The sequence below is a fragment of the Hemitrygon akajei genome, unplaced genomic scaffold, assembly GCF_048418815.1.
Source record: "Hemitrygon akajei unplaced genomic scaffold, sHemAka1.3 Scf000173, whole genome shotgun sequence".
Taxonomy (NCBI): domain Eukaryota; kingdom Metazoa; phylum Chordata; class Chondrichthyes; order Myliobatiformes; family Dasyatidae; genus Hemitrygon; species Hemitrygon akajei.
The window spans coordinates 783,013-793,886 of NW_027332059.1; positions in this window are offsets into that span (position 1 = coordinate 783,013).

Sequence of the window (10,874 nt, forward strand, 5' to 3'; positions counted from 1 at the left end):
GTTAACAAATTTCACGACAGATGCCAGTGTTAATAAACCGGATTCTAATTCTGATATTGAATGGAATTTAAGTTCTGTGGTGTTTGTATTTGATGCCCCATTGACCACCTTTCCCTCAACATTTATGAAATTGCCTAATCATCAGTGATCTTTATCTGAGTTATTCACTGCTGATGAAAACCACGAACAAGCTCTTATCTCGGGTACCTGTGTGTCCCTGTTGTGAAACTTTCCATCCCAGGAACATGTCCCAAGACTCTGGTGAGAGTCTTCAGCACATTTGTGCAGGGGATCTTCCTCCCGATAGTGCGTTGTCGAAAGCTGTGACTAGCTCTTCAGTCAGAGCTGAAATGAGCCAAGTACATTTGTAATAACATATCTCTGTTCTTGTACATTGTCCCTCATGAAATTAAAGGAACACGCTACCGGATGTGTAACCACTAAGATTTTATGCCCCTCGTAACGACCTCGTGAGGAATTTAATCTTGCGCTGATTGCGTATGAGCATAAGACCATAAGATAAAGAAGCAGATGCATGCCATTCGGTCCAGCGAGTCTGTCCCTCCATTCAATCATGGGCTGATCCAGTTCTTCCGGTCATCCCTACGCATCTACCTCCTCCCCTACCCGTTGATGACCTGGCAAATCATGAAAATATCTATCTCTTCCTTAAATACACCCCACGACCTGTCAACAAATTCCACAAATTTACCATGCTCTGACTACAGTAATGTATCCCCATCTCTTTTCTAAATGGACGTCATTCAATCCTGAAGTCGTGCCCTCTTGTCCTAGACTCCTCTACCATATGAAATAACTTTGGCATATCTAATCTGTTAAGGCCTTTTAACATTCGGAAAGTTTCTCTGAGATCCCCCCTCATTCTCCTGAACTCCACAGAATACAGCCCAAGAGATGTCAGACGTTCCTCATAAGGTAGCCCTTTCATTCCTGAATCATTCTCCTGGATCTTCTGTGAAAGCTCTCCAAAGTCAGTATATCTTTTCTGAAATAAGGAGCCCAAAAGTGCACACAATACTCCAAGTGTGGTCTCATGAGCCCTTACAGAGCCTCACAATCACATCATTGCTCTTGTATTCTATACCGCCAGAAATGAATGCCAACGTTGCATTCGCCTACTTCACCACCGACTCAACCTTGGAGGGTAAACTTTAGGGTATCCTGCAGAAGGACCCGAAGTCACTTTGCAGATCTGTATTGTGAATTCTCTCCGGTGTTCTCACTCGCTAACTGGTTGCATTGGAAGCGAGGGATCTGCTGATCGTTACTGATACCAGATACTGAGCAGGATTCCGAATGCTCACATGCTAACTGGAATTTTCTTCTTGTCTGAGTGTGCATCGGTGTTTAACATCCACGCTGTTCCTCTTTGTTCTGTCAGGTACTTAGTCTCCTTCACTTTTGATCGATCCGTGGCCATTTGTTGCCAAAAAAATATTGCACCACGAAAACCGGGGCAATCACTCTGGGGACAGTGACAGTGATCAGCTGTCTGTATATTATTTGTTCTTGTCTTTTGCAATGCCAATGAAGTTATTTAATTGCATCCTCACTTCTGTAAATCCCATTCCTGTTGGTTCCCCAGGCGCGTGAATTAACCATCAAGCACGTTTTAGTCACCAGTAGAGGGCGCAGGAGACTCCGGTGCGCTGACGTGGGGCAGGATGACAGAGGATCGCAGATGGTGAATCGCAGGAAATCCCTTGTGCAACGAGGTGCTTAAGGACCGTAAGAAATGCAAGATAACACTTATGAAGGAAAGCAGAAGGGTCAGGAGATTGCATGATGTTCCCTTAGCAGACAAGAGGAAGAAGATTCCTCAGGGTTGCTGCAGAGATGTTAAGAGCTAAGGGATTGCCAAAACCAGACTTGGTCCTCTGGGAGAATAGAATGGTAAACCGTGTGTGCAGCCAAAGGGATGAGCTTAATGTGAATCTGTATTTACCTGGAAGACGGAGAGAGAGTCTGTAGAGTTAAGACAAAATGTCATCAACTTCATGGACTATATAAATTACAGAGGAGTTGTTGGCTGCCCTGAGGGATCATTCTCTGCTGTTTTCAACTAAATCAACGATCTGAATGATAAAATGGTTAAATGCATCAGGACATTTTCGGATGCCGCCGAAGTGCGTTCTGCAGCAAGGAATACTACACCGGCTTGCAGCGGACTGATGGCGTCACCGATCAGTGGGGTGGTAAAGCAAGCTGCTGGCACACAGGCCAGAGTACCGAGTACACGCGGTGGGATGCTAAGCTGAAGTTGTACAGGACACTGTCAGAGTCTAATCTGAAGGGTTGAGCTCAGCTTTGGTCAGCTACCCACAGGGAAAATGTAAGTAAGGTTGAAAGAGGACAGAGAAAGTTTACAAAGAAATCCTGAATAATATGGAAAGATTGAATAGATGAAAACTGGTTCTTTAGAATATAGAAGATTGAGAGGAGATTTCACAGAGGTATACAATGATATGAGGGATTGTAGAGAGGGTAAATGCAAGCAGGCTTTTCAGCAAGTTTCGGTAGGGCCACAACCGGAGGTGATGGGTGCCAGATGAAAGATGAAGAAATTAAAAGGGACATGAGGTAAAACTTCTTCACTCAGTCGGTCGTGAGAGCGTGGAACGACCTACCAGCACCAGTGGCGCATGCGAACTGGATTTCAACGATTCGGAGATAGTTTAGAAGGTATGGGTATGGCAGATACCGCCCCGGTGCAGGTGGATGGGAGTAGGCAGTTTAAATAGCTCAGCTGAAGGGCCTGTTTCTGTGCTGCACTTTTCTCTGACACTTTGACTCTGTGACTCTGTGACTCCTGGTGGCTGATTCATAACAGTCCACGGGTTGATTGTACAAAGATCCGAAGTATATATCAGAAGTTGTAATATTCCCTCTTAAATTCGCCAAGTATATCCGCGGATATTCTTGGATATGTTTTGAGGTGATTGAAACTGCCCCGCCCACTACACCAAACTCTCACCAATCTGGGGAGAGGCCGGATTACTGATTCATTCTGAGGGTTCGGGTGGTTGTTCTGAGAGATATCGGTCTCAGATATGTGTGTGACCAGCGGCCTGTCCACCCACATTCCTCAGAACAGGGAGTGGCCCTCTGCTGAAATCAAATCCAACCGGTTTGACGATTCACTCTCATTCAGGTGTGAACAAAGTCACTTTAATATTGTATTTAACCATTTCTGCTGCAGGGAGGAGTGATAGGATATTTAACGTGATTCAAGGAAAACGACCTTTGGGTCCCGAACACACAACTTTACCAGTCATAGTTGCTGCCCTGTTTACAGCGAGTTTCCAGCATTTTATCTTTACTCCAGACTCACGTCATCTGCAGTTTTTAAAATATATTTTAAATATAAAAATATAGAAAAAATGAGTTTTAAGGAAAGATTGAATAGGTTCTAAATTGATTCCTTTGAACGAAGAGGATGGAGAGGAGATATGACAGAGGTAGACAAAACTATGGGGGGTATAGATAGGGTAAACGCAAGCAGTCGTTTTCCACCGAGGTCATGTATTAAGGATTGCAGCTGAAAAGTATAAGGGGAACACGAGGGGAACATTTTGACTCAGGGGGTTGTGAGAGTGCGGAACGAGCTGCCGGCTACACACATTACAAGCGAGTTCTATTTCAACCACTAAGAGATAGTTTGGATGGGAGGGGTGTGGCGGGCTTTGGCCCCAATACAGCTCGAAGGGATTAGTCAGTTTAAATGGCTCAGCCGAAGGGCCTGTTTTTGTGTTGTACTTTTCTGTGTCACCCAATCTCTGATTCATAACAGAGACAACGAGCTGATTAAACAAAGATCAGAAGTAAATTTCGGAAGTTTATTTTTTCACAGCTTAATTTCCCAAGAATTTTCTGACAAGGAGGATATGTTCCGAAGACTTTTCAAACTGCCCCTGCTCTCTGCCCGACCCGCTGATCTTTCGTAACCATGGTAACACACAAAATGCTGGAGGAACTCAGCAGGGCCGGTAGCATCTATGGAACGGAGAAATAAGTCGAGCTTTCGCCCAAGGCCCGTCAGTGGAACTGGAACTGAAGGGTAAAGAGGGCAGACCATGGATGCAGGTGGTTGTTCTGTGAAACTCGGAGCTCAGGGTCTGTGTGGAAGCATCTGCTGCACCCGCACTTTCCTCGGAACAGGGGACGGCCTTTCTGCTGAAATCAAATCCAACCGGCTCGACAATTCACTGTCATTCAGGTTTGAAATCATTCACCTTCATAATGTAGTTAACCATTTCTGCTGCAGAAAAGACCGATAGAACCATCAATGTATCTTTACGAAATTTACCTGGGGTCTCCAACCCGCAACATTACCCGATACAGTACGGCGAGGGTTTACTGCGATTTTTCAGCATTTTATGGTCCCCTCGGACTCGCATCATCTGCAATTATTCTGCAGGTATTTTCAGGATTCCTTCAAATATTCAGTCCGTGGCATTCCTAACTGCAACATTAACTTGGCTAAGTTCCCAGTTAAGTTGCCAGTATTTTTAAATGTTTGCTGTAACCGTGATGGTGAGGGAGGAGGGGGGAGAGGCTGATGGAAAGAAGAGAGTGGGGTTTGAAGGGTGAGGAGGCAGGATGATTGTGTGGAATTTGGAGAGGAAGAAGATGAAGTTACGTCGAGAGCCGGCGGAGTGGGAGAGAGTTAAAGAGATGGGAGACATGGAGAGCACGAGAGAGAGGGGAAAGACAGAGAAAGAGGGGGAGTGAAACAGCTGGAGAGAGGGAGAGAAAGGAAAGGACAGATAAAAGGCGGAGAGAGGGAGAGTGAGATAAAGGGTGTGAAGCATCGGGAGGGGTTAAGTGAGAGGGGTAGCGAGCGCGTCTGGGAGAGATGAGAAAGAGTTGGAGAGAGGGCAAGTCACGGGTAAGGAGGGGCAATAGGATAGGAGAGAGAAAGGTGGGAAACAGGAGAAAGGGAGAGGGTTCAGCAGAATGGGAGAGGCGATGATGGAAAGGGTGCGAGGAGGGTTGGGTGAGAGAGAGGAAGGGGTGTGCACGAGTAGGCGAGTGGGAGGTGTGTCAGCAAGAAGGGTGAGTGACCGGGAAGCACAGGAGAGAGGAATGAGTGAGGTGGGCGGCGAGGAGAGAGGGGGGTGTAAGGAGGGAGGGGTGTGCACGAGTAGGCGAGTGGGAGGTGTGAGAGACGTGCAGTCAGCAAGAAGGTTGAGTGACCGGGAAGCACAGGAGAGAGGAATGAGTGAGGTGGGCGGCGAGGAGAGAGGGGGGTGTAAGGAGGGAGGGGTGTGTAGTACTACTCCTTGCATCTTGTGATTCGAAGGAAATATGGAAAAGGGTATCTGCATGGGTTGAGATTAAAATTTGGAAAAGACAATTTTGATGGTGGTAGAAATGACCTGGCCAGTGCGGAATGGGACAGCCTTTTTCTGGCAAATGCGTTCTAGTCAGCGGGAGTCTTTCAAAGGTGAAATTTTGAGAGTATAAAGTTTGTATGTGACTGTCAGAATAAAAGACAAGGATAACAGGTTTAGGAAACTTTTTTTTGAGATATGTTGAGGCTCTGGTTACGAGATAAAAGGAGTTCCACGGTAGGTACAGGCAGGTCGGTAATGATTGAGTATATGGAATGCAAGGTAACACTTCGAAAGGAATCAAGTGTGCTAAATGAATGCGTTGGGTGAAGACCAGTACTAATGGATTATACAGATTAGAACAAAAGGACTGGAAAGGATAACACTGGTCCTCTGAAAGAAGAGAACAATAAACCATACGTGGAGCCAAAGGGGATGGGGGCGATGACGAGATAGAAGAGATGGGTTTTCTGCATCTGAATTTACTCAGGAGATGGACACAGAGTCGGTATAAGTAGTGAGGTCCTGGATCCTATGTTGATTAGAGAGGATGCTTTCTTTAAGAAAGTGTCTAAAGCTCTGTGAGAATGTTATAGGCAGGTGAGTCTGTTATCAGTAGTGGGAAAGATATTGGGAGCTGTACTAAGGGATAGGATTTATGAATTATTTGATGGACATTGACTGATTATGAATAGTCAGCATGGCGTCGTACGAGGTCGGTCTTGTCTCAGCAAACTTACAGATATTTTTGAGAATGTTACCACGAAAGTTGATGCAGACAAGGCAGTGGATATAGTCTCCATGGACTTTAGAAGGGAATTGCCATGGTCTCGCATGGAGGATAGTCAAAGATGTCCAGTCACGCGGCATTCAATAAACTGAATAAGACGTGTCTTCGTGGGAGAAACCAGACAGTAGCAGTAGATTGTTACCTCTCTGACTGGAGGCCTGTGGCTAGTAAAAAACTGCAGAATCAGTGATGGCTCGATTGCTCTTTGTCACCGAAAGCAACAATCTACATGATAATGTAATTAACTGGACCAGCAAAGTTGCGGAGAATGCTAAGATAGAGGTGTATTTGACAGTGAGGAAGGTTATCAAGACTTGCAGGGGGAATGGTACCAGCTACAAAAATGGGCTGAAAACCGTGAAATGTAATTTAACGCAGACAATTGTGAGGTGTTATACTTCCGTAGGAACAGCCAGGGTAGGACTTAAGCAGTGAAGTGAGGAGTGTGAGAGAACGAAGTGATCTGGGGTTACAGTTCCATAATTCATTGAAAGTAATGTGACAGATAGATATGGTCGTAAATAAAACATTTTCAAGCATTCGCCTTCATAAATCTATGTATTGAGTACAGGAGATGGAATGTTATGCTGAATTTGTATGAGACTTTGGAGTACAGTGTGAAGGATTAATCACCTACCTGCAGTAAATATGTTAATAAGGTTGTAGGAGTACTTATTTTTTTCAAGGATGTTGGCGGGTCTGGATGACCTGAGTTTTAAGGACAGATTTCAAAGGTTGGAAGATTGAGAGGAGATTTGATCGAGGTATACACAATTATGAGGCATATAAGTAGGGTAAGAGCAAGCAAGCTTTTTTCACTGAGGGTGAGTGGGAATGCAACCAAAGGTCGTGGGTGAAGGGTGAAAGATAAAAAGTTTAAGAGTAACTTGAGTGGAGACTTCTTCGCTCAGAGGGCCGTCGAATGAGTGGACAGCAAAAGTAGTGCAAGCGAACACGGTGTCACTGTTTAAGCATCACACACAAAATGCTGGTGGAACACAGCAGGCCAGGCAGCATCTATAAGGAGAAGTGCTGTCGACTTTTTGGGCCAATACCCTTCGTCAGGACTAACCGAAATGAAAGATAGTAAGAGATTTGAAAATAGGAGGGGGAGGGGAAAATGCGAAATGATAAGAGAAGACCGGAGGGGGTGGGGTGAAGCTGAGAGCCGGAAAGGTGACTGGCAAAAGGGATACAGAGCTGGAGACGGGAAAGGTTCATGGAACGGGAGGCCTAAGGAGGAAGAAAGTTGTCCCCCCCCCCCCACCATCCCTTCCCACCGATCTCCCTCCTGGCACTTATCCTTGCAAGTGGAACAAGTGTTACATCTGCCCTTAGACTTCCTCCCTCACCACCATTCAGGGCCCAAACAGTCCTTCCAAGTGAGGTGACACTTCACCTGTGAGTCGGCTGGTGTGGTATACTGCGTCCGGTTCTGCCAATGTGGCCTTTTATAGATTGGTGAGACACGATGCAGACTGGGAGACAGTTTCGCTGAACACCTACGCTCCGTCCGCCAGAGAAAGCAGGATCTCCCACTGGGCACACATTTTAATTCCACGTCCCATTCCCATTCTGATATGTCTATCGATGGCCTCCTCTACTATCAAGATGAAGCCACAACCACGTTGGAAGAACAACACATTATATACCGGCTGGGTAGCCTCCAACCTCATGGCATGAACATTGACTTCTCTAACTTCTGTTAATGCCCCTCCTCCCCTTTTTACCCCATCCCTGATATATTTAGTTTTTTTTTCTCTCTCTCCTTCTGCCCATCACTGCCAGTTCTCCATCTCCCGCTGGTGCTCCCCTCCCCCTTTCTTTCTCACTGGGCCTCCGGTCCCATGAACCTTTCCCTTCTCCAGCTCTGTATCCCTTTTACCAATCACCTTTCTGGCTCTCAGCACCCCATCCCCTCCGGTCTTCTCCTATCATTTCGCATTGCCCCTCCTCCTCCTACTTTCAAATCTCTTACTATCTTTTCTCTCAGTTAGTCCTGACGAAGGGTCTCGGCCCAAAATGTCGACACTGCTTCTCCTTATAGATGCTGCCTGGCCTGCTATGGTCCACCAGTGTGTGTTGTTTGAATTTCCAGCATCTGCAGATTTCCTCGTGGTCACTGTTTAAGCGATCTTTTGGATGGAAGGGGTATGGTGGACTGTGGCCCCAGCGCAGGCCGATGAGATTAGCCAGTTCAAATTCCTCGGCCAAAGGGCCAGCTTCTGTGCTGTACATTTCTATGACTTTATGACTCCTTGATCTCTGATCCATAATAAAGACAACGGGCTGATTAAATGATAGTCCAAAATAAATATCAGAAGTTGAATTATTCATACCTAATTCCCCAAAAAGATTCCAACAGTATGTCTGTGTTTTGAAGTTGTTTAACATTGCCTTGCTCACTGTCCCACACGCTCCCTCTCGCAGATCTTTGTAACCACGGTAGTACACAAGATGCTGGTGGAATACAGCAGTTCCAGCAACATCTATGGAACTGAATATTAAATCTCTGTTTCGAGTCGAGACCCCACAGTGGAATTGGAAAGGAAGGGGGAAAAGGCCAGATCATTGATTTTGAAGATGCGGGTTGTTGTTCTGTTTGACTTTGAGCTCAGGGTATACGTGTCAACAGCTGCTGGTCCGAGCACGTTCCTCAGAACAGGGAGAGGCTGAAAACAAATCTAATCGCTTTGACAATTCTCTCTCATTCGGGTGTGAACAGAATTTCATTAGTATTGTATTTAACCATTTCAGCTGCAGGGTAGAGTGACCGATTCTTTAACATGATTTAAAGAAAATTGCCTTGTGTCTCGATCCTGCAACATTACCATTTACAGTTGCTGCCCTGTTTGCTGAGAGTTATTACCATCTTGTGTTTACCTCAGACACGTATCATCTGCAGTTGGGTTAAAAATAAATTTCAAAGATCTTTTAAATAAATCAGTCCATGGCATTCCCAAACTCCCTTGATTACCTAGGAACTGGAACCTGCAGAGTTCCCAGTTACACTTCCCACGAAACTTTTAATTGCCATTGAGCTAATGGGGAGGGTGAGGGTCAGGAGAAGAGTGAAGGGTGAACAAGATCAGCAGAAAGCTGAAGATGAAGGTGAGTGTAAGGGGAGGTAGTGGGTAGGGACATGCAGAGAGGAATGGTTAGATAGAACGGGGAGAGAGATAAAGAGAGGGAGCGAGATAAACAGAGACGGAGAGAAATGGAGTAGGACTTTCGGAGAGTGGTTGAGTGAGAGGTGTAGAGAGGTTTGAAAATTGAAAGAAATGGGAGGGGGGATACAAGACAGGGATTGCGGGGATGTGAGCATAAGTGAGAGTGTGACGGATAGGAGTAGATTGGGAGTGACAGCGTCTGAGTTAGGGAGAGTGACAGGGAGACCGGATGAGGATTCAGAGAGTTGAAGGAGGAGTGTTGAGTACGTCTGGGCATGGTGGAATGGGTGACCGAGAGGAGCAGCGAGCAAGAGTGATAGGGGAGGCAGGGAGAGAGGAACAAGAGAGATGGGTGGCAAGAGGGAGGGGTGGGCTATACAGCGAGGAGGAAGGGTGACTGAGTTGGGTGGCGAGGAAAGACGGGTAAGTGAGAATGGTGTCAATGAGAGAGAGGTGAAGGAGCCGGTTTGATGCCGGAGTGAAAGTATGTGTTGCAGAGAGTGGTGTGACTACGAAGGGGCAGTGAGAATGGAGGGATGAGGATGATGGGTGGCGAGGAGAGTGGGGCGAATTGGGAGGGGAGAGTGAGAACAATAGAGAAGGGAGCAGAGTGAAGGAGCCATGGATGCGTGAGGCGCTGTGTCTGGCCAGAATTATGAGACTAACTAACTATTCAACCACAGTGGCAAGGATGTTAATTATGGCTGATCACACATCACTGCACAAATCCACAGTGAGATGTGGTTCCCCGTCCACTATTCCACACGGGGAGTTTTGCCACACTCTCTTCCCCGTCTCCAACCCAGAGCGTGTTTTACCACGCACGGTTCTCGAATTCCGTAACCCACATGGGGAGTATTTCCAGACACGATTCCCAGTCTCCATATCTCATCCTCACTATTACCAATCACCATACCCCATATCGGGTGTTGTACCTTGCATGATTCCCAGTCACCGTATCCTGAACCATGTGTTTTACTGTGCACGGCTCCCGGTCTTCATGTAGAACTGTTAATCTGTCAAATCCCAGTAAGCTGTCCTCCATCTACTCCCATCCATCTAGTTATCCAAGTTTCCCAACTGATGTTGCTAAGACCTTAGACACAGTCCGGAATTGCAGGTTAGTCATGCTGTGACTGATGTTCTGAGCTGCGTGTATTTCAACGCAAGTAGTATTGAAGGAATGGCAGATGTGCTCGGGTCATGGATCAACACAGGGAAGTATGACCACCTAACAGTCGTGGGATTTACAGGAGCAAATTGTAGACTGTTGCAACAAACAGAATTTGTGATGGTAGGTGATTTTAACATTACTCATATGGACAGGGACGTCCATACTGTAAAATGACTCGATGTGATAGTGTGTGTCTGATGTGTTTAGGGATGTTTCCTTCATCTGCAAATTTAATTCCCAATTAGAGAACGTGTGATACGTGATCTCCTGTCACGGGATGAGTCCGGACATGTGCCAGAAGTTTGTGCATGCACACTCTTTTAAAAATCATTAGATTCAAGGGAAATATGAACAAGGATATCTCTGCTCTGTCGGTTGGTATTAAA